The sequence below is a fragment of the Ambystoma mexicanum genome, chromosome 12 (genome assembly GCF_040938575.1).
Source record: "Ambystoma mexicanum isolate Mex_15411 chromosome 12, UKY_AmexF1_1, whole genome shotgun sequence".
NCBI classification, from domain to species: domain Eukaryota; kingdom Metazoa; phylum Chordata; class Amphibia; order Caudata; family Ambystomatidae; genus Ambystoma; species Ambystoma mexicanum.
Window position 1 is genome coordinate 10,349,849 of NC_090936.1, and position 24,704 is coordinate 10,374,552.

Genomic DNA, 24,704 nt, shown 5'->3' on the forward strand with positions numbered 1-24,704 from the left:
CTCGGATACAAAGTGTGAAAATAAAGGCTACTTTGAAAGCAGTGAACAATTAAAACATATTTCTATCTAATGATGGTTCAGATTGTGGAAAAGTGTTTAGAATTATTGATTATCTGTTCCCTGAAATGTCTTAAATGTTCTGATATTTAGAGAAAAAAAAGGTATTCAGCAAATAATTTATAATTCAATTTTATGTCTTAATGTTGGGGTTTATTTATGACTGTTGAGGTTAAATTTAGCATGTAGAGTGAATCTGGGAATACACTATGTTATAATTAATCTCCCCTACCAGTGCCAAAATAAGTATATGGCTTGGACAATGCATCTACCCTATTTTGCAAACAAAATTAGAAAAAAAAAAACTATCTAGATTGGTTGGAATGCCTTACGTCCAACTTCATTATCATGTTTATATCGGGATAAAAACATTCTGTAAAACCCAAATTCACAATAAAAACAGTAAAAGAGAAAACAAAGGCCTTCCAGGTTAAATCAGAACATTTTAAATGGGAGAGGAGTTTATGAGAGAACAGACACCTCACTGAAGTCAAATTTAAAGTTTCTGATCAAACACAAAATGCAGTTCTTGAGTAGTGCTGCGGAAGCATTTTCAGTGACTCACTGAATGATCCAAGGTGTCTGTGTTTTTGTTCCCACAATATGTAGGAACTTTGACAGAGATTTGTCCAGGAACATTTTAAGTCTACAAGGGTTAGAAATTAGGCCCATGCAAAAAAGGAGGACAGTGTCTCATGCCCAAATGCCCTAGTGAGGCTGGCAGGCTCCTGCAAGGCAGTGGGGCACGTGCAACATATTCTCGAGGTGTGGAGGCTGGAGAGCCTATTAATGGAAGTTGTGGAGAAAAGAGGTACTTTTGGGAGGTGCGGGGGGGGGGTACTAATTTCACTTACACATACCTATAACATTTGGGGACATTCATCCTTGCTCATTTGAATGTTCCTTAGGAAGATTTAGAGAGGTTAATCCAGGCCCGCTCCGAATTACCTGGGGCACCTTTGGGGAAGTTTGCCTCTTTAAGGACACTTTCAGGGAAAAGTGTACGGGTTTGTTTATCAGGTACATAGGTAGTTCCTATAAATTGTCTAGAAGACACAGCCCCACCCTCAAATAGTACTGATTAAACACATGCAAAAGAAGATGAACTTGCAAATTCTCTGCCACAATGTATGCAATGAGTTCATCCCAATTATACTTAAGTAAATACGATGTAAAGTTCAGATTTGATTTTATATACCTGAACACGATGATTGTGCCCAAAAGAAAACGCAGTTTCAGGGATGGAGTGCAAGAGTATTTAAAATACAACCCTTTATCCATATAACGTCACTATAACATAGAGATGGCATACACAACAAAAAGCTGCAACAAGTTGTGCATTTAGTGAACAGTACTTTTAAATTATGCTTAGTTAAATAAGCAAGATATATATCCTTAATTCTAATGTTTTACCTTAAGATAATAATGCCCATAAAATTGATGCTTGAGTGCTATGTGAGGGTGGAAGATTTGATCACGGCCAACTTTTGTCCCTGTAATGGCACTATAAAAAAAAGGTATATTGAGAAAAAAAGTAATCCATTGCAAGCTTGGATACAATTAAAATCTGACTCTAACCAATTTGTCTCCCGCGGCAGGAGCTGAGACGCAATCAATAATGGCACGGCAACCTCCCACGAGAGACAGGGGCCGAAGATTCATTTTCCATCTACTCAAAGGCGGCCTTCGCTTATTGAATTACATTGTTACCCTGCACTGACAGCCTGCAAAAAAATCTCACTCACTGCTCGGAGATAAATCTCAGAAAGAATCGTGTCCAGCCTTGTGCGCGGAGCCTCGTCTACGTCTTCCTTCCTCCAACACCGGCTTATTTTCAAGATCTTCTAACGACATCTATTAATTCCTCTCCATCGATCAAGCATTGTCCAAGACAGATCATATTATACTGGTAGTTATTCTTCTGAAAGCCTTTCTGCATTTACTAATGCAATGTTAGTTATTATCAAAAGTGCAGGCTGGTCTCCTTTAGTTATGGCAAAAGTTCACATGGAACTTTCACTAAAATATTGTTTTTTCCCCTGTGGCACACCCCTGCCCAGTTATAACTGACACTTTGATGACGTTGTTTCAACTACTTAAACTCTAATGCAGGCATGTCGTGTGGATGGGTGTGCGCCTTCAATTGACCACTTGCCCTGCTACTTCAACTCATTTGCTGTGTTGGTTACTGTGGGATAGGAAGTAATCCAGGCCAATTTTGTTGTCCAATACAGTGTTGTAGGGTGCAGCGAACAAGTGATTGTCCTCTACTGTCAAAATCTAGATTGTCACAAGACGCGTAACTCCATCGAATAGCTAATCATGACTACCAACTTGCCTGCTCTGCTGAAGCGTACCATGCAGTGGCCGTCCTTTCTGCTTCTCCGCCTATTAGTGTATATAGACGACGATCAATTATCACTGTGTGATTTCACTCCACAGTGGCACCGGCATGCCACAAAAGAGCATAATGCACGGTACACCCCTTATTATGAACGATCCAGCGGGCATGTGAGCGCTCGGTTTCAGTCCCATCCATGTCCAAAAAGTATAAATAATCCCTAAGTACCAACTGCCGTAAGCCTCAAGGGGTGAGATGATTGCCACGGCATCACTTCCTCAGATGAGTGTACAACAAACCACCTCACTCATTAGGATGTATATAGAAATGACATGTTGTGGGTTGGGCCAAAGGATTAATGGGACGTACCGCCAATGCCCCTTTTGGTAGTGAGATCTACCCTGTGATTATGTTGTTTTCACTGCATTGGCAATTTTATCAAAAGTAGAGTAATATGTGCTGTGAATTGTGAGGCTAAACATGGTATCAAGCGTGCCTTCCTACCAACTTGCGTGAAAGACTGTATAGAGCGGTAGACGGTTATGGCTTTCCCTTCCCTTGCTCTAGTTCTATGTGTTTTAACCAGATTTATTTGAACCTTTCTTAAATAATTTCAGAGCAGGAAAATGCAGGGGGGCAGCCTCTGTTAACAGCAAGTCTCCCACCCCTAAATTATATTTTTTCCCATGTCGCAAACTTCGAATCAGTACCTCTCTTTGAAATTATAAATTGTAGGTGAATTTTCTGGGGATACAATTCTGCATTGGAAAATGTGTGGGTGAATATATTGCAATGAAATGACAGCATAGTCGTCCTCCCTGCCATTGCCTTTAAGCTGAGCAGAACAGGCGCTGCCTGCCTCTTGCTCAGCCCCAATCCCAAGTCTTGAAAAGAGAATACAAAAATGAAGTATAGGCCGAGACAGCTACTGGAAATATAATTGAGGCAAAATGTCTCGCAGCCCTCCCAATTCCAGACCGAGAAATTAGTGCATTTGTTGATCTTTCTAGAATGCTTCGGATTGGAGATCAAATTTTATGGAATTAAACATTGCTGGGTGACCGCCGCCATGTGCACAATACAGACTAACCATGGCTGCCTCATGGTGTAAATGGAGTGCCCCTTTAGATCAGAAACACACAGAAGATGAAATGAGATGGTGTCTGCCAGAGAAAGTAAACAGGGCTCCAAGAAGTGCGTCGATCGAGGCAATATTAGCAAAAAGAGAACGTCTGTGATGTACCGCTCACAGTTCTGTCCCAACGGTCTGAATGATCCCAAAGAGTGGCACAGCTTGGGTTGCGTGTAAGATGAATATGAGTGATACCCTGTTTTTACCATGAAGAGGCCTAAGGTTTTTGGAATGCGTAACTCAAGCGTTCCCCCTGATGCTACAGAGCTAGCTTATACATACCATACAAGCATAATGTTATACACGGAGGAAACTGTATCAATAAACTTGTAGCATAATGCCATCTATACAATAATCAAATTACGAGTTAACGTGTTGAAATACATGGCCAATACCGATTTGTGTAGTTGCATTAAGCTAGTATAGAAAACATTTAACATTTAAGTGTAGCTTGACATCCGTCAGGGAGGTTTACTGAGAGTTTTATCTAAATGTTATACTTCAAGATGGCCCCACAGTGCGACACAAGGAAGAGAAAGGAGACGCTAGTTCTATGTCTATGTTTACCATATGACAGAAGTGATACAGGCACGTTATAGAACAATAAGAGGCTTAGCGAACGAAAGCATCTACCCATCTGTTATGTAAGTTGTGAATTACCATGTAGAGAGAGAACCTATGAGTGAGCAGCAAGCCGCGGAACCGAAGTAAGTACATCTTGCTGCATTGGTCAGGCCAACGAGATGAAAACTAAGAAATGCAACATCACAATGGTTGCGGTTTCTAATAATCATTGAAGGTTGAGTTGAAATGGATTCATGCAAACCAATATCACAGTGCACCATAGCTTCTCAGTAAGGTAGGAATTAACAGCAGATTAGTAACACTATGTTAGGAAAAGTGCCCTTTGAAGGTTGAATGAATGTTGATCAGCCATTCTTAAAGGAGCTCTAAGGTATTTAACTTTGCAAATCCCTGTGATGTACTAGAGTAAGTCTCTAAGGTGATGGCCACCCTCGGGTCAGATGTGTGCCTGGGACAATTAACAGCATGCACACCGTGATTCTTTAAACATGAGGCTGCATGCTCACATGAGGGTCTACATTGTATAGTCATATTACATAGAGGGGTTGAATATTGTGCAATGCGCTCACCCTTGAATAGTCTTAAGTTCCTAAAGTTAGACTAAATTCACTGATTACTTTTCAGATGCAATAACCCAACATACACTGCTATCATAGTCCTGTTTATTTAAGTATGAAATTTAAGTAATCGGGTAAAGTGCACTATGTCTTGGATTAATTATACAGAACTCGCAACACGTATGATCAGTTTCATTCTGAGATTTGCTGCTACAACTCAGGACATCCTGTCTTCTCTCTCCTCTCCCTCTCCCTCTCTCAGCCACCCTCGGGCCAATTCTCCATCGCCTCCTCCTTTCTCCTCTTTCTCTCCGTTTCTAGACAAGTTCGATCTATCAACATGTCGTCCTAACAGGTGCTCTCCTGCTCCTCTAGAACCATCAAGCATCACACTGACGCCCTTACTCTAGTCTTGGCTGATTTCTGCAATCACTTTTTTGCCACTGGAACTTTCTGCTCTACCTTCAAGCACTCCCTTGTGCACCCCCCTCCTTAAAAAGCTTTCTGCCGATCCTACCTGTCTGGCAAACTATCGCCAATCTCTATTTCTCCTTTGCTGGGAAAACTCCTGGAACAACTGGCCATCTCTTAGCTCACTCTCCACCCCGAATCTGTTGGTTGTCTCCATGTCCATCAGTTTGGCTTCAGAGCAGCCAGAGGCACGGAACCTGCTCTCCTGAACACCCATTAAGATCTGCTCACAAATCTAAATTCAAGCCCTCCTTCTGTCCTCATCCTCCTTCACCTTTCCTCTGCTTTTGACATGATCAATCACGTCATTCTGATCAAGTGACTCTGTGAGAACCTGGGCATCACGAATCAGGCCCCGGAGTGGCTGACCTCCTTCCACTGGACAGACCCTCCCGGGTCCAACTTGGGTCCTTTCTCTCCACCACCTCTCTCTCTCCACGTCTGGTGTTACCCAGGACTCCATCCGCTCACCCTGGTTCTTCAATGTCTACTTTGCCCACCTGATCTCTACCTTATCCTCTAACTTTCTGTATTATGTGGATGACACACAGCTCTGATTCTGGCTCCCCTCAGCCTCCTCTCCTCTCTCACTCATTCGTGACTGTCTAGCCACGATTCATGATTGGTGCACTTCCAACAATCTCTGCCTTAATGCCAGTGATACAGAGATCCTTATCATTGGGACCCCTGCTCCCGCTTTCCCTCTCTCACTCTGGCTGCCCTCCTTGGGCCCTCTTCCTTTGCCTTCCTGTGAGGCAAAAAACCTTGGTGTCATCTTCGACTCCACTCTCTCCTTCTCTCCTAACATCACAGACATGTTCAACAAGGTCCACTAACAGCTGCACCTCCTCAGAGGTATTCTACCTTTTCTCACTTTCCCCCAGAAGCTCACTGTCTCTTTAACCCTGGTTCTCTGTAGGCTGGACTATTGCAACAGCCTCTTTCCCATTCTGCCTCCTCTACTCTCCGCCCCCTGCCAATAAACCAGAACAGGACTGCGAGACTTATCCTAGGCCTAAAGACCACGGACCATATCTCTCCAGCCCTGAAATCTCTCCACTGGCTCCCGGTGGCTGCAAGGATCAAGTTCAAGACCCTTTGCATCCTTGAAAGGGCATTCTGGGGTCAGGGCCAGCACTACATCCACATCTCTCTCTCAAAACACCTTCCTTCTCGAGCCCTTTGGACAGCCACCTCAAACTCTCTGAGGGTCAGACGCTTCTCCAGGCAGAGAGTGGGGGGTAGCACTCTCTCCTCTATAGGGGCCTGCCTCTGGAATGGATTCACTGACCCTCTCAAACTTGAGCCGGACCACCTGAAGTTCCGGAAGCAGCTCAAGACCTTCCTTTTTGCCTCTTATTTCTCTCTCTCTCTCTCTCTCTCTCTCTCTCTCTCTCTCTCTCTCCCTCTCTCCCCTGCTAACCTACTTATCTGCTTCGCTGACTGATTGCTTGGCTACCCTCAGAGTATCACGCGTTACCAGGCTCCTCCATGGCTAGTCGCTCCTGCATTGCCTTACAGGCCCCTTACAGGCTCCAGGCTCCTTGCACTTACCTAGAGCCGCACTTTCCTGGTGTCATGATGCCTACCTCTAAGGAACCAGGCCGGGCCCAGCAACCCCAGAGGCAGGCATCATTTCCCCCAGGAAGGTCTCAGCGGGCCCAAGTCGGGGCCCTTTGGGCTGAATCCTGGCGCCTTAGGCGCCAGGCTCATATTGGGCGCCAGGCTCATAATTGAGGACATGTGTTTAATTGCTTGGTTGTACACTTACCTGATGCAGACCTTGCTGCAACATCCAGGCCCCCTTGAGGCCTGGATGGGATTATTTTGTCTCTAGAACTACTTAACCACACGGGTGTGGCCTGAGGAAGAATACATACCTGAGTGGAAGGATACATACCTGGGACTTCTTGAAAGGCTATTTAAACCATGCCCGATCAGTAACTCAGGCTTCGCGTTGTTCTGCATCTAGCAGCTGGACGCTCACCGTGCCTGCTCCTGCTTCTTGACTTCTGCCACGCCCACCTGCATCCAGAAACACCTGCATGTGGAGAAGGAGAAAGAATTTGACAAAAGAAGAGCCCTTACCTGTTTCAACCTCGTCCAATCGTCGTCCCGTCGGCGATCCTGAAAAGGAAAGACTTTCATTTTAAAAGGTCAACTCACCCGTCGCTGCCGCGCCGCATTTCACTCACCTTGCTGCCAGCCTCCATTGCCAGCGGCGCTCGTCCGGATTCACTGCATCAACCCGGCACCTGGGGAAAAAAGACAGAAAACAAAGGTGAGCGTGAGAAGAGCATAAGGAAAGCCAGAGCTTCCATTTAGACTTACCTGTTTGGGTCATACTTCATTTCGGGTCTCTGCCGCATACAGGCACCTGCAGACCCCGGCCCCTAAGGGGAAAAGAAAGACAGCGGAATTAATGAGAGAATGAAAAGACATAATAAAGACTCTCATTAAAGACTTACCGGAACTTACCTCTCGTTTCGGGTCTATGCTCGTTCAGCATTCTGACCCCAGCCCCTATGGGGATAAAGACATCTGCATTAGCGTTTAATATTGCACTCAGAGGAAAAACATTCTTTGAACACTAACGTGAGCATTCTTCATCGTTTTCATCGCTCTTCTCGGGATCCACGTTCTGCACCTGAAAGAAAGACAATAGAGACTTATTATTCTCGGACATTAGCAGAACCAACATGGATGTATGAGAGTAATCCAGTGAATTAACTGGGTTTCAACGCGCCCCTGCACAAGAAGCAGGAAGGAGAGCTCGCCATCACAAAACCAAAGGTGAGATTCTAGGGGAATTACAGAAAGGGGGTTCGTTCAGGAGGTGAAGAGAGTGGGAAGCTGCACATTGCCCCGCAGATCATTAACGCCCCTCCCTTTTCACATACAGAAGAACCGGCCCTGCCATACTCTGAGTCCAGCGCCTCACCGGAAGAAGCAACTTCATTCCAGTCCTGGTCAGCGCCTCTGTGGGAGTCAGGTGAGCGTTACAGAATGCAAAGCCTACCAATAATTTCCCACCCGGGCGCTATGGAAACTTCTGAGACTGACCAGCTGGCCCAGCTTTTGGGGGAATTAAGGGCAGAGGTACACTCAGCCCGCCAGGAGACTAACGCCCTCAAAAGAGAACTGATTCTCTCCAAGGAACGAACTGATGACCTGGCCAAACGATTGTTACAGACCCAGGCCGGACAAATACCTTTACCTGGTTTCGGGGGGCCTTCCACTTCGTTGGGTTTGAGTAATCCAGTACAGATCAATCTACGTGGTTCCATGCCTTTGGCACCGCCTGAACGCTTTGCGGGGGACCCTAAGAAATATGCCATTTTCATGAACCAATGCTGCTTACACTTTTTATGCAGACCTGGGGCCTTCCCCGATGATCAGACCAAAGTGGCCTTTGTGTTATCGTATCCAAGTGGCTGTGCTGCCGATTGGTCTGTTCCTTTGGTGAATCAGAATGATCCCATTCTCCAGGACTTTCAGGGGTTTCAGGCTAACATGGAAAGATTGTTCGCTCGACACTCTCAGAAACAGGCCCTTGACAACGAACTGCTATCTTTACAACAAGGTAACCAAGACCTCTTGTCTTATATAGCCTCCTTTAACAGACTGGTGGTGGAAACTGGATGGCCTGAAAATAAAAGAATCACTTTCTTTCACCGGGGTCTGCGCAGAGAGCTAAAAGACGTTCTTGCCCAAGTGGTGAATCCACCCCAAGCCTGCGCAGAATACATAGATTTAGTGGTACAACTGGATCACAGACTTCAGAATAGAAAAGCCGATCGGTTCAAGTATGAAACGCGAGTACTGATCAGATCCCACGTTAACCCTAGGAATACCGAAGTTTCTGAACCTATGCAAATCGGTGGAGTGAAGGGGCCGTTAACTCAGAAGGAACGTGAGAGAAGGCGGCAAAAGCAACTATGCCTCTATTGCGGGGCTTCCGGTCACTTTCTTCGTGATTGTCCAGTAAAAGCACCTAAAATAAAAAGGTGGTTGGTGTAATGGAACCTGATTCGGGAAACGACCTAGCCCGACAAGCGTAGAGGTCCGCTTGCCGAGCTTGAAAACAAACTCGTTGACCTCGCATTTTGTCTTGCCAATGGTGCTCGTGGACCCTAAAAAGCCCCAACGGTTACATGCCATCAAAGCATACATCGACAGCGGGGCTATTGGGAACTACGTGGATCGCGAATTGGCCTCTAGGATGAACCTACCTCTCCATCCAAAAGTTAACCAGGAAGTCATTACTACGGTTGATGGTACCGAAATAGCATCTGGGCCGGTAACGCATTCCACCACAGAAGTGACACTAGTGACTCAAGATTGACATCGGGAAGCGATAGTGTTTGACATAATCAAAGCTCCACAATTCCAAGTTATCCTCGGAATTCCTTGGTTAGAAACACACAATCCTCAAATAGACTGGCGAGCAAAGAGAATAACCTTTCCAGACTGCGGACCAACTTGTTATCCAAGAAATCCAGCTTTAAGTTTAGCCACAGTAACTTCCACCACAGTTCAACTACCGGCAGAATACCTTGAATTCCAGGATGTATTTCAGAAAGAACAGGCTAACACGTTACCTCCCCATCGTTCTTACGATTGCCAGATCGATTTAGTTCCCGGTGCTCAACCGCCGTGTAGCAGGATCTATGCTCTCACTGAACCTGAAAACCAGCATTTGCGTCAGTATTTGGATCAGTACCTTGCCAATGGTTTTATCCGCCCGTCAAAGTCCCCTGTCTCTTCCGCTTTGTTCTTCGTCCCTAAAAAAGAAGGTGACCTTAGGACTTGTATTGACTACCGCGCCCTTAATCAGATAACGATTAAGAACCGTTATCCTTTGCCTCTGATCCCAGAACTTCTTGATCAAGTAAAAGATGCTCGTGTATACACTAAAGCTTGATCTCTGAGGAGCTTATCACCTTGTGCGAATAAAAGAAGGTGACGAGTGGAAGACGGCTTTCCGCACCAAATATGGGCTTTTTGAATATCAGGTAATGCCCTTTGGTTTGTGTAACGCGCCTGCCGCTTTTCAATACTTCATGAATGATGTTCTTCGAGAACTTATTGATGTCTGTGTCATCGTATACATCGACGACATCCTGGTGTACTCTTCTTCTGAGTCTGATCACCGAAAACATGTTCGAGCAGTTCTTGAGAAATTGCGCCAGCACAAACTATTTGCTAAGCTAGAAAAATGTGTCTTTCACACCACAGAAGTCAAATTCCTCGGATTCATCCGGACTCCCAAGGGAATCCAAATGGATTCACGAAAGGTGGACGCCATCCTTAAATGGCCATCTCCTAGTTCAGTGAAGGGGGTTCAGAGCATGCTTGGCTTTGCCAATTTCTATCGAAGATTCATCCCAGAGTTTTCCCGAATAGTTACGTAAGAACAAACGTTTCGAATGGACCCATGAGGCCGAACAAGCCTTTCAAGACCTGAAGACCAAATTCACCTCCGCACCTGTATTCAAACACCCGCATCCTGATCTCCCGTATATAGTTGAAACTGACGCATCCAGTTTAGCCATGGGGGCGGTCCTGTCACAAAGAGATCCGGAAACTAACCAACTACACCCCGTAGCCTTTTGGTCCAGGAAATTCTCTGCTCCTGAAATTAATTACGCAATTACCGACAAAGAGTTACTGGCTATTAAATCTGCTTTCAAGGCTTGGCGTCATTACCTTCTCGGTGCAAGACACACCATCACCGTGATTACGGACCACAGAAATTTGCAGTATTTAAAGACGGCCAAAGCTCAATCTTCACGACAACTCCGATGGGCTCTGTTCTTTACGGAATTTGATTTTGTAATTACCTATCGCCCTGGCTGCAAGAATGGTAAAGCGGACGCCTTATCCCGGATTGGCATGGAAGAACCCAATTCGAGTTTAGAACCTGTGCCAATTATACCTGAACAAAGAATCTTAGGCTTGACTTCATTGCAAACTATTGAGGACATCCAAACCCAAGTAAAACAACTTGTAGACTCCTCAGCCTTACAGGAATGGAGTCAAAAAGGTCCTCATTACACCGTTAAGGATAATTTACCCTACTTCCAGGAACGGTTATTTCTGCCAAGTAAAGAATTGCAAGAACACGTTATTGCCCATTATCATGAATCATTAATGGAAGGACATCCTGGTATCGCTAAAACGGAAGAAAAAATCAAACGCCATTTCTGGTGGCCTTCTTGGAGAAAAGACAAAGGGCCTCATTAGGACCCAGGCGGTAAGGGGTTTTCGGCGGCGTAAACTGCGCCGACCCTTACCGCCTGATTCCGAGGTCTCTTAGCGCCATGGAGGTTTTAACACCTGCTTTTAGCAGGTGTTAAAATCCATGGCGCTAAGGGACCTTGTTGTTAATTACGCCACCGTCATTTACGGTGGTGTAATTAACGCCTTCCCCACTCCCATTATGCCCTATGGGGCAAAAATGGGAATGGGGATGGGTAAATGGGTTAATGGGGACTTACCGCCCCACTCACCTCGGAATGGGGCGGTAAGTCTGCCAACCACCATGGCGTAAACAAAGTTTACGCCATGGTGGTAAAGGTACGACCCAGGCGGTAACTTACCGCCTGGGTCGTAATGAGGCCCAAAGTCTTTTGTGATGTCTTGCGGAATTTGCGCCCAAAACAAGGGTCAAAAGCAAAGACCAGCCGGCCTACTTCAACCCCTGGATATTCCACCAGCACCATGGCACACCTTGTCAATGGACTTCATTACGGATCTGCCTCCTTGTTGTGGTTACAACACTATCCTAGTAATCGTGGATCTGTTCTCCAAAATGGCCCACTTCATCCCCTTAAAAGGATTGTCTTCAGCTTCTATCTTGGCCAAGGAATTTCTGGAGAATATAGTTCGCATACATGGTTTCCCTTCCATACTAGTCTCGGATCGAGGAAGCCAATTTATTTCCCATTTTTGGAGGAAATGTTGCCAACTGGCACAAATCGATGTGCGGTTATCTACCAGCCACCACCCCCAGACCGACGGACAAACCGAGAGAACAAATCAGACACTCGAACAGTATCTTCGGTGTATGTTACACCAATCTGAGTTCAACTGGAAAGACATTCTTTGGATCGCAGAATATGCCTACAATAACTCTGTGCATTCTGGAACCGGACAAACCCCTTTTTACACATTGTATGGACATCACCCTCGAACCTCAGATCTGGACCCTCCTCCTACCCTGGAAATGCCAGCAGTAAATCATCTGCATACCACAATTACCCGAGCCTTCAAAGAGGCTACTTCTCATTTACAGCAAGCCAAGAAGAAATACAAAGAAAATGCAGACTTACATCGTAGTAAAACACCTCCTTACCAAATAAATAGGAGACCAGGTGTGGCTAGCAACTAGACATTTACCTCTCAAAGGACCTCGAACTTTCAACCCCAGATTCATTGGACCTTACACCATCAAAGCTATAATCAACCAAGTGGCCTTTAAACTCAATTTTCCATCCAACATGCGGATTCATCCCGTTTTTCACACATCACTTCTAAAACCAGTACAACCTGGAACCAGACTGTCTGAGCCTCCAGAGCCTGTCCAAATTGATGGGGAATTAGAATTCGAAGTGAAAGACATTTTAGATTCCAAGATAGTTAAGTCAAAACTCTTCTATCTTGTTGATTGGAAAGGGTATGGACCTCAGGAAAGATCTTGGAAACCCAGTAACTATGTTCACGCACCACGATTAATACAAAGGTTCAACCGAAGATTCCCGAATAAACCAAAACCCCCGGAGGAAACAACCTTGGGAGGAGCCTTGAGGGGGGGTACTGTCATGATGCCTACCTCTAAGGAACCAGGCCGGGCCCAGCAACCCCAGAGGCAGGCATCATTTCCCCCAGGAAGGTCTCAGCGGGCCCAAGTCGGGGCCCTTTGGACTGAATCCTGGAGCCTTAGGCGCCAGACTCATATTGGGCGCCAGGCTCATAATCGAGGACATGTGTTTAAGTGCTTGGGTGTACACTTACCTGATGCAGACCTTGCTGCAACATCCAGGCCCCCTTAAGGCCTGGATGGGACTATTTTGTCTCTAGAACTACTTAACCACACGGGTGTGGCCTGAGGAAGAATACATACCTGAGTGGAAGGATACATACCTGGGACTTCTTGAAAGGCTATTTAAACCACGCCCGATCAGTAACTCACGCTTCGCGTTGTTCTGCATCTAGCAGCTGGATGCTCACCGTGCCTGCTCCTGCTTCTTGACTTCTGCCACGCCCGCCTGCATCCAGAAACACCTGCATGTGGAGAAGGAGAAAGAATTGGACGAAAGAAGAGCCCTTACCTGTTTCAACTTCGTCCAAGAGTCGTCCCGTCGGTGATCCTGAAAAGGAAAGACTTTAATTTTAAAAGGTCAACTCACCCTTCGCTGCCGCGCCGCATTTCACTCACCTTGCTGCCAGCCTCCATTGCCAGTGGCGCTCGTCCGGATTCGCTGCATCAACCCGGCACCTGGGGAAAAAAGACAGAAAACAAAAGGTGAGAGTGAGAAGAGCATAAGGAAAGCCAGAGCTTCCATTTAGACTTACCTGTTTGTGTCATACTTCATTTCGGGTCTCTGCCGCATACAGGCACCTGCAGACCCCAGCCCCTAAGGGGAAAAGAAAGACAGCGGAATTAATGAGAGAATGAAAAGACATAATAAAGACTCTCATTAAAGACTTACCGGAACTTACCTCTCGTTTCGGGTCTATGCTCGTTCAACATTCTGACCCCGGCCCCTATGGGGAAAAAGACATCTGCATTAGCATTTAATATTGCACTCAGAGGAAAAACATTCTTTGAACACTAACCTGAGCATTCTTCATCGTTTTCATCGCTCTTCTCGGGATCCACGTTCTGCACCTGAAAGAAAGACAATAGAGACTTATTATTCTCAGACATTAGCAGAACCAACATGGATGTATGAGAGTGAATCCAGTGAATTAACTGGGTTTCAACGCGCCCCTGCACCAGAAGCAGGAAGGAGAGCTCGCCATCACAAAACCAAAGGTGAGATTCTAGGGGAATTACAGAAAGGGGGTTCGTTCAGGAGGTGAAGGGAGTGGGAAGCTGCACATTGCCCCGCAGATCATTAACACCCCTCCCTTTTCACATACAGAAGAACCGGCCCTGCCATACTCTGAGTCCAGCGCCTCACCGGAAGAAGCAACTTCATTCCAGTCCTGGTCAGCGCCTCTGTGGGAGTCAGGTGAGCGTTACACCTGGCTGCACATACTCAGAGCAACGCCGCCCTAACTGCACTTCCCCCTTTCCTTTTCCATGCACTTCTCCCTTCTCTCTCCCCCCTGCATTTGTGATCACACGTGCACGATTTGAATGACACAAGGCCTAGTAAGATTGTTTGTTCTGTCCTCCCTCTGTCTCCCCCCTCATTGGCTTGTCATGCTTAGAAACACTTGTGTACAGGCGCGTTCTGACTCATCATTTCATATCATATCCTATCATATGCAGTAAGTCTCCAATACTACCCTTTCTATTGTCGGATCAGTCAATATGCCTTTGTCAATATGCCAACATTGACCTAATGGGGCACATGCATTTGTTACACCCACTGAGGGCTTTTTAGCTCAGAGCTTGACCATGCCAAACCTTCATGCATGTATTGACTCGTATATAGAGGGTATCTGTTTGGCAGATCCCATGTCCTCCATTGTGGGCGATCTATATATAGAGATGGTGAAGGAACGGTCATCCTATTTTTTTAAACCTACAAGCAAAATCAGGAAACATAACATGGCTAAAAAAGGGTGGTTTGATGAAGATTGTCTGTCACCCAAGTATGATCTAATGAATTACTTTAAACATGCGCTTATGATCGATAAATCCCATCTCAGGCACCTCTGGGTGACTTATAAAGCAGTGATAGCCCTCAAGAAGACCCATAGCCCTTAAGAAGTCCCAATATTGTAGGAATAAATGGGCTGAGCTATTGTCCTATAGAGTGAATGGTGATCATTTTAATTTTTGGAGACTTGTAGGTGCAATCGAAGCGAAGGCAGTGCCCCCCTTCTCCAGTCACATCTCACCAGTGGAATGGTTTAACCATTTTAGTCAACTGTACAAGAAGGGACAGGAAGAGCAAATTGCACATTCACAGCAGTCGATTGGGTAGAATTGTGATGAACTCCCATTGGCGTTTTCAATGACTGAAGTGGAAGAGGCTATTATTGGGCTGGCAAGTGGAAGGTGCCAGGAAAAGGTGGAATCCCGATGGACTTGCTAAAAGACGAGCCATATATTTGGGTGCCCCTTTCAATGCAAGTATTTTTGTTTTGTTTCATGAACGGGGGATGTCCCCCAGTCATGGCGTGAAGCAGATATTATCCCCTTGTACGAGGAGGACGACAATAAGGACTCAGGTAATTATAGACCAATCTCACTACTTGCTGCAGTGGGAAAGCTCTATGCAAAGGTGTTGGGTTCAGGAGGGTAATCTTATGCATCACTTGTGGGCTGGATTTCAGCACTGCATTGGCACTGTGGACCGACGCGTTCGACTGGATGCAGTTCTGTCTAAATATATCGCGCTTACAAAACAACAGGAACTACGCTGTATTTGTGGACTTACACACAGCCTGCGATAGTGTCTCACGATGTAAACTGTGGTCAATATTGAATAGCCAGGGTATTCCAGGGCCACTGCTCTCTAGTATAAAATCACTTTATAGCAACAATGGAGCTTCTGTAAGGTGGGGGTTGGGCGGTGAGACCACAGAAACCTTCCCGGTAGAGATGGGGGTTCCACAAGGGTGTGCGTTGGGCCCCTCCTATTTAGTCTGCATACAAATGTGATAATTAAAGAATTGTTAACGTGTGGTCTTGATCCCCCCATACTTGGAGCTGATATATTTCCCACCCTTTTTTAGGCTGATGATGCAGGGTTGCTATCCACTACCCCCATGGGTTTAAGGCGCAATTTGGATACTTTTATTAAAATGTGCAACCAACTTTCCATGAATCTTAAGATAGTGAAAACAAAGGGTGTTTGGTTGGAAACATAGTAAGAAAATAAATGTAAGAATTTTAATTGATGAGCATGTTTTGGAGCAAGTATGTTTCTATGACTATTTGGGTGTTAGGTTTGCAGAAGATCTCTCTGGTCTGTGCACTGCATTAAGGCTGTGACCACCCTGGAAATGTACAGTAATGGAATACAACACTTTTTCAGCACACATGGCAGAGGAGCAATTTCCACTGCATTACAACTGTCTACAATCCTGGGTTGGGCATCAACTTTATATGGAGCTGAGTTGTGGGGTAATTGCCCGTGCAATGAAATGAAGGCAGCCGACAACCAGTTCCTGAGGTCCTCACTTATGCAACCGAAGGGAGCCCCAATGGCCTGTTTGGGATGGGAATGGTATCTCATGCCCTTGCGAGAAGTAGCAGCTAATAAGCCACTGCTATTTTGGACCAGATTGTGGTGTACGGCTGAACTCGCAAAATACAGGGAAACACATATTAATTTACGAAATGTGCCTGGGTCCAGCTCATTTTCATGGCTCCAACACATCCATACAGGGTTAGGTCCTGCTTAGAGGGGCTACCAGTTAGTTTAAAGAAAGGGGTTGAATCACAATGTCATGAGGCAATAACAAGGAATATGAAAAGGGCATGTGCCATTTTAAAGACTGGGGCACCTTATTTATTGTTGAAGCAGTTGACTTTGAGCCCTATTTAGACTGTGTGAGCCCTGGGTATGCACGTGCATTGTTCCAAACTTCACACAAATACTGTCAAAGTGGCCACCTTTGCTGCAAAATGGACCAGTTCCATGGACACACAATGGGGGTCATTATGAGGTTGGAGGTAAGGGATTACCGGCACCGGTAAGGGTGCCGATGCCGGTAATCCCTTACCTCCGTATTTCGAGTTCCCTTTGCGGGTCCTTCCTTAACTCCTGCTTCTAGCAGGAGTTAAGTACAGGACCCGCAAAGGTACCTTGGAGGTCATTACGGTACCGTAATTTACGGCGCCGTAATTACCTCCTTCCCCATTCCCATTGAGCCCTATGGGGCAGAAATGGGAATGGGGAAGGGCAAAAGGTGAATGGGGAATTACCGGTCCCTCCAACCCTGGAATGGACCAGTAATTACTCCATTCACCATGCCCGATTTGGGACGGTTTCAGAGGCAACCATGGAGCTAATGACTCCAAGGTTGGCTCCAAACCCGGAATGAGGCCCAATGTAAATCCTGAGGAAACGTTAAAACATTTCTTACTTATTTGACGGGATACCAGGGTTTTGGGAGGCGTTATCAGATCCCCCTCTTTAGACTAAAGAGGATCTTGCATATGGAAAAGGCTTTGGTATGCTGTTAGCACACAAGAAATGTGAATTGGGTTTATTATGTTGTAAAATTCCTCACACATGGCCTGGTTAAGAAGAGCGAAATTGATATTGTAAGAATGTGGCGCTAATTTTATGATGGCCTGTTTTTATGAACTGTTTTTATGAACTTTTTGATATTAATACTTTATTTTATTCATGGTTTATCCTTCAATTGATGGTATGTAGTGATGATTGGTATTTGCTAAATATGATTTGTATTTTCAGATGTAATGATGTAATGTAATATATGTATTGACGCTTTTATGGTATTTACCGCTGAATAAAGCTTGTTCGAATACAAAAGGTCTTATGTTATCATAATTTAATCAAGAATCATCCAGTTCACAATTTACATTGTAAAACACGCGGCACACCGCCATCGTAAAATAAGGAAAGCAAGACGAGGAGACTTATTCAGGATTGAATTTGAAGGGGTAGATAATTGGAAGAGAAATACAGATAGCAATAAGAATGCCTGAATCTAAGCTTGCACCCTCTACGTAAGGGGCTATCTAGTTTCCTGGGCACCTAACCCAAAAGAGCATACGATACTGATTGAACTATTATGAATCTGATGGGAAATTGTTTATGATCATCAAGGTTTTGTGATTAAGAAGTGAACGGATGTGAACAATTAGGATCTGCAACAATTTTACATGAAAATTGTCTTTATAAGAGTAAATTGGTTAATGATGGATCAAGGTGAAGTGAACCTTGATCTCATGAATGTGGAGAAGACTCTTATTTGAGAATACAATGTAAATTGTAAACTGGATGACTGTTGATGAAATGTGAGAATATAAGAATCCTTTGTGCCTTGAGAAAGCCTTAAGTGGGTGAAACATATGCACGTGCCCCATTAGGTCAATGTTGGCATACTGACAAAGGCATATGGGGCCTCATTACGAGTCTGCAGGTAACCCGCCGGTGCTACTGGCGGGTTATCAACAGACTCACCTTGCCATTACTGGTGCCCAATATCCAGACTTTACTGGGATGTCACGGATGCCAGCAACAGCAGTAAGTTCTATAGGACTCCATGGGAATGGAACTACTGAAGCACTGACACAGTTGTAAACGGTGCCGTTGCTTCAGTGATATCTCGGGCCTGCTGACAGTTCACTGCCCCTACCAGCAGGCTTGGAGTAAGCCAATTTACCTGTTTTTTCCTAGACCAGCTTACTCCTAGTGACCCCCACCGACTGATCAGACAATAGGAGTGTAGTAGTGGACACTTACTGTGCACATGAAATAATGATATTCTGGCAAATCACAGAATAAAACTGATCATACTTGTGAGTTTTGTACAATGAATCCAGGAGTTAGCACACTTTACCATCTACTTTTGTTACATACTTTGTATAGTCCCGCACACGTGTGTAAAATAACACATATCACTCGGTGGGAAAATGATTGTTCTTTACACTCAGTCGTGTAAGCAGTCTGAGACATAACATGATTTTCTGTTCCCACAGCGATTATGCCCTGAAGAAGACGTGCAAACTGAGCTACATAAAAAAGGTTGAAACTAGCTACAGAGCATTAGACGTGTCCAGAAATAGGCCTCGGTCACCATGAGTAGACAGTGATGTATGATACATGGAAGGCAGTAACGTATGATACATGGAAGGCAGTAACGTATGATACATGGAAGGCAGTAACGTATGATACATATAAGGCAGTAACCTATCATACATGTTAGGCAGTACTATATGATACATGTTAGGCAGTACTATATGATACATGGAAGGCAGTACTATATGATACATGGAAGGCAGTAACGTATGATACATGGAAGGCAGTAACGTATGATACATGTACGGGAGTAGCGTATGATACATATAATGCAGTAACCTATCATACATGTTAGGCAGTACTATATGATACATGGAAGGCAGTACTATATGATACATGGAAGGCAGTAACGTATGATACATGTACGGGAGTAGCGTATGATACATATAAGGCAGTAACCTACGATACATGTTAGGCAGTACTATATGATACATGTTAGGCAGTACTATATGATACATGGAAGGCAGTACTATATGATACATGGAAGGCAGTACTATATGATACATGGAAGGCAGTAACGTATGATACATGGAAGGCAGTAACGTATGATACATGTACGGGAGCAGCGTATGATACATATAATGCAGTAACCTATCATACATGTTAGGCAGTACTATATGATACATGGAAGGCAGTACTATATGATACATGGAAGGCAGTAACGTATGATACATGTACGGGAGTAGCGTATGATACATATATGGCAGTAACCTACGATACATGTTAGGCAGTACTATATGATACATGGAAGGCAGTACTATATGATACATGGAAGGCAGTAACGTATGATACATGTACGGGAGTAGCGTATGATACATATATGGCAGTAACCTACGATACATGTTAGGCAGTACTATATGATACATGGAAGGCAGTAACGTATGATACATGTACGGGAGCAGCGTATGATACATATAATGCAGTAACCTATCATACATGTTAGGCAGTACTATATGATACATGGAAGGCAGTACTATATGATACATGGAAGGCAGTACTATATGATACATGTTAGGCAGTACTATATGATACATGGAAGGCAGTACTATATGATACATGTTAGGCAGTACTATATGATACATGTTAGGCAGTACTATATGATACATGTTAGGCAGTACTATATGATACATGGAAGGCAGTACTATATGATACATGGAAGGCAGTAACGTATGATACATGGAAGGCAGTAACGTATGATACATGTACGGGAGTAGCGTATGATACATATAATGCAGTAACCTATCATACATGTTAGGCAGTACTATATGATACATGGAAGGCAGTACTATATGATACATGGAAGGCAGTAACGTATGATACATGTACGGGAGTAGCGTATGATACATATAAGGCAGTAACCTACGATACATGTTAGGCAGTACTATATGATACATGTTAGGCAGTACTATATGATACATGGAAGGCAGTACTATATGATACATGGAAGGCAGTACTATATGATACATGGAAGGCAGTAACGTATGATACATGGAAGGCAGTAACGTATGATACATGTACGGGAGCAGCGTATGATACATATAATGCAGTAACCTATCATACATGTTAGGCAGTACTATATGATACATGGAAGGCAGTACTATATGATACATGGAAGGCAGTAACGTATGATACATGTACGGGAGTAGCGTATGATACATATATGGCAGTAACCTACGATACATGTTAGGCAGTACTATATGATACATGGAAGGCAGTACTATATGATACATGGAAGGCAGTAACGTATGATACATGTACGGGAGTAGCGTATGATACATATATGGCAGTAACCTACGATACATGTTAGGCAGTACTATATGATACATGGAAGGCAGTAACGTATGATACATGTACGGGAGCAGCGTATGATACATATAATGCAGTAACCTATCATACATGTTAGGCAGTACTATATGATACATGGAAGGCAGTACTATATGATACATGGAAGGCAGTACTATATGATACATGTTAGGCAGTACTATATGATACATGGAAGGCAGTACTATATGATACATGTTAGGCAGTACTATATGATACATGTTAGGCAGTACTATATGATACATGGAAGGCAGTACTATATGATACATGGAAGGCAGTAACGTATGATACATGGAAGGCAGTAACGTATGATACATGGAAGGCAGTAACGTATGATACATGGAAGGCAGTAACGTATGATACATGTAAGACACTGGCACCAATATGAGGCAGCAATGTAGCATAAGTAAATATTAGGTATTGCTGCGCATATTGTATGAAACCCCAAAATAAGGAACCGCAACAAGAACTTCGGTGCAAATGATAAGAGATTGTGAATGACTAGTCAATTCGATGATATGTGAATATTGTCACAGAGATGCCGATGTTTGGTTTATAATGCAAGTGGTCAATGTTGCCCTTGCATAGTTGCTTATCTGTGTTGTTTATGCGCGTGGTATTTGTACATTTCACTGTGAGGAAGTCAGTGTTGTATGTTAAAAGTGAGACTTAAATATTAGTTGTAAATGTTTTTACACCCAAGTGGTAGCTGACATATCAGACGTATTTTTGTTTAACTTTTTTTATTCACACGTGTGATTTGTGCAGAATGAAATGCAAATACATTAAAATGGATCCTGCTGTTGTCTCGGACTCTATAAACAATGTATCACGAGGTTTCCATTATTCTGGGTCCATCCAATGAGACACAACCTAGCAAGTGTGTGTGTACCCACCTGCCACATGAGTTAAGGGGTAACCCAATGGCTCACAGGCTTGGTGTAAATCCAACGTTCAGTCATGATTGGAATGGGGATATCTGGCTGCCAGAGGCTTCCCCACACGTCTATGCTACTTTCCTCAGCCTCCCCTCAAAGCGGAGTGGCTGTGCACGGCGTCATTCAGCCTCCTCCATAGTGGCTGCGCACGGCGTCACTCAGCCTCCCCTCAAAGCGGAGTGGCTGTGCACGGCGTCATTCAGCCTCCTCCAGAGTGGCTGCGCACGGCGTCACTCAGCCTCCCCTCAAAGCGGAGTGGCTGCGCACGGCGTCATTCAGCCTCCTCCAGAGTGGCTGCCCACGGCGTCACTCAGCCTCCCCCAGAGCAGAGTGGCTGTGCATGGCGTCACTCAGCCTCCCCCAGAGTGGAGTGGTTGTGCATGGCATCACTCAACCTCCCCCAGAGCGGAGTGGCTGTGCATGGCGTCCCTCAGCCTCCCCCAGAGCTGAGTGGCTGTGCATGGCATTACTCAGCCTCCTTCAGAGCGGAGTGGCTGTGCATGGCGTCACTCAGTCTCCCGCGGAGTGGCTGTGCATGGCGTCACTCAGCCTCCCCCAGAGTGGAGTGCCTGTGCATGGCATTACTCAGCCTCCCCTAGAGCGGAGTGGCTGTGCATGGCGTCATTCAGCCTCCTCCAGAGTGGCTGCGCACGGCGTCACTCAGCCTCCCCTCAAAGTGGAGTGGCTGTGCATGGCGTCATTCAGTCTCCTCCAGAGTGGCTGCGCACGGCGTCACTCAGCCTCCCCCAGAGCAGAGTGGCTGTGCATGGCGTCACTCAGCCTCCCCCAGAGCGGAGTGGTTGTGCATGGCATCACTCAACCTCCCCCAGAGCGGAGTGGCTGTGCATGGCGTCACTCAGCCTCCCCCAGAGCTGAGTGGCTGTGCATGGCATTACTCAGCCTCCTTCAGAGCGGAGTGGCTGTGCATGGCGTCACTCAGTCTCCCGCGGAGTGGCTGTGCATGGCGTCACTCAGCCTCCCCCAGAGTGGAGTGGCTGTGCATGGCATTACTCAGCCTCCCCTAGAGCGGAGTGGCTGTGCATGGCGTCACTCAGCCTCCCCCAGAGTGGAGTGGCTGTGCATGGTGTTACTCAGCCTCCCCCAGAGTGGAGTGGTTGTGCATGGCGTCACTCAGCCTCCCCCAGAGCTGAGTGGCTGTGCATGGCATCACTCAGCCTCCCCCAGAGCTGAGTGGCTGTGCATGGCGTCACTCAGCCTCCCCCAGATTGAAGTAGCTGTGCACAGCATCACTCAGCCTCCCCCAGAGTGGAGTGGCTGTGCATTGCGTCACTCAGCCTCCCCCAGAACGGAGTGGCTGTGCATGGCATCACTCAGCCTCCCCTAGAGCGGAGTAGCTGTGCATGGCATCACTCAGCCTCCCCCAGAGCAGAGTGTCTGTGCATGGCGTCACTCAGCCTCCCCAGAGCTAAGTGGATGTGCATGGCATCACCCAGCCTCCTTCAGAGCGGAGTGGCTGTGCATGGCGTCACTCAGCCTCTCCCAGAGCGGAGTGGCTGTGCATCACGTCACTCAGCTTCTCCTAGAGCTGAGTGGCTGTGCATGGCATCACTCGGCCTCCTCCAGAGTGGAGTGGCTCTGCATGGCGTCACTCGGCCTCCTCCAGAGCGGAGTGGCAGTACATGGCATCACTCGGCCCCCTCCAGAGCGGAGTGGCTGTGCATGGCGTCACTCAGCCTCCCCCAGAGCGGAGTGGCTGTGCATGGCGTCACTCAGCTTCCCCTAGAGCGGAGTGGCTGTGCATGGCGTCATTCGGCTTCCCGCAGAGCTGAGTGGCTGTGCATGGCGTAACTCGGCCTCCTCCAGAGCAGAGTGGCTGTGCATGGCGTCACTCGGCCTCCCCCAGAGGGGAGTGGCTGTGCATGGCATCACTCAGCATCCCCCAGAGCGGAGTGGTTGTGCATGGCATCACTCAACCTCCCCCAGAGCGGAGTGGTTGTGCATGGCATCACTCAACCTCCCCCAGAGCGGAGTGGTTGTGCATGGCGTCACTCAGCCTCCTCCAGAGTGGTTGAGCACGGCATCACTCAGCCTCCCCCAGAGCGGAGTGGCTGTGCATGGCATCACTCAGCCTCCCCCAGAACGGAGTGGCTGTGCATGGCATCACTCAGCCTCCGCCTCCCCCAGAACGGAGTGGCTGTGCATGGCATCACTCAGCCTCCCCCAGAGTGGAGTGGTTGTGCATGGCGTCACTCAGCCTCCCCCAGAGTGGAGTGGTTGTGCATGGCGTCACTCAGCCTCCCCCAGAGCTGAGTGGCTGTGCATGGCGTCACTCAGCCTCCTTCAGAGCGGAGTAGCTGTGCATGGCGTCACTCAGCCTCCTCCAGAGTGGCTGTGCACGGCATCACTCAGCGTCCGCCAGAGCGGAGTGGTTGTGCATGGCGTCACTCGGCCTTCCCCAGAGCTTAGTGGCTGTGCATGGCATTACTGAGCCTCCTTCAGAGCGGAGTGGCTGCGCACGGCGTCACTCAGCCTCCCCCAGAGCAGAGTGGCTGTGCATGGCGTCACTCAGCCTCCCCCAGAGCGGAGTGGTTGTGCATGGTATCACTCAACCTCCCCCAGAGCGGAGTGGCTGTGCATGGCGTCACTCAGCCTCCCCCAGAGCTGAGTGGCTGTGCATGGCATTACTCAGCCTCCTTCAGAGCGGAGTGGCGCTGCATGGCGTCACTCAGTCTCCCGCGAAGTGGTTGTGCATGGCGTCACTCAGCCTCCCCTAGAGCGGAGTGGCTGTGCGTGGCATCACTCAGCCTCCCCCAGAGTGGAGTGGTTGTGCATGGCGTCACTCAGCCTCCCCCAGAGTGGAGTGGTTGTGCATGGCGTCACTCA

At 46.4% G+C, this 24,704-nt stretch overlaps 1 protein-coding gene across 7 annotated transcripts in view; it reads right to left on the bottom strand.

Annotated features, from left to right (window-relative positions):
* CACNA2D1 (calcium voltage-gated channel auxiliary subunit alpha2delta 1) overlaps positions 1–24,704 on the bottom strand; it is a 1,412,752-nt gene that overhangs the window by 703,512 nt on the left and 684,536 nt on the right. The window lies entirely within an intron of this gene.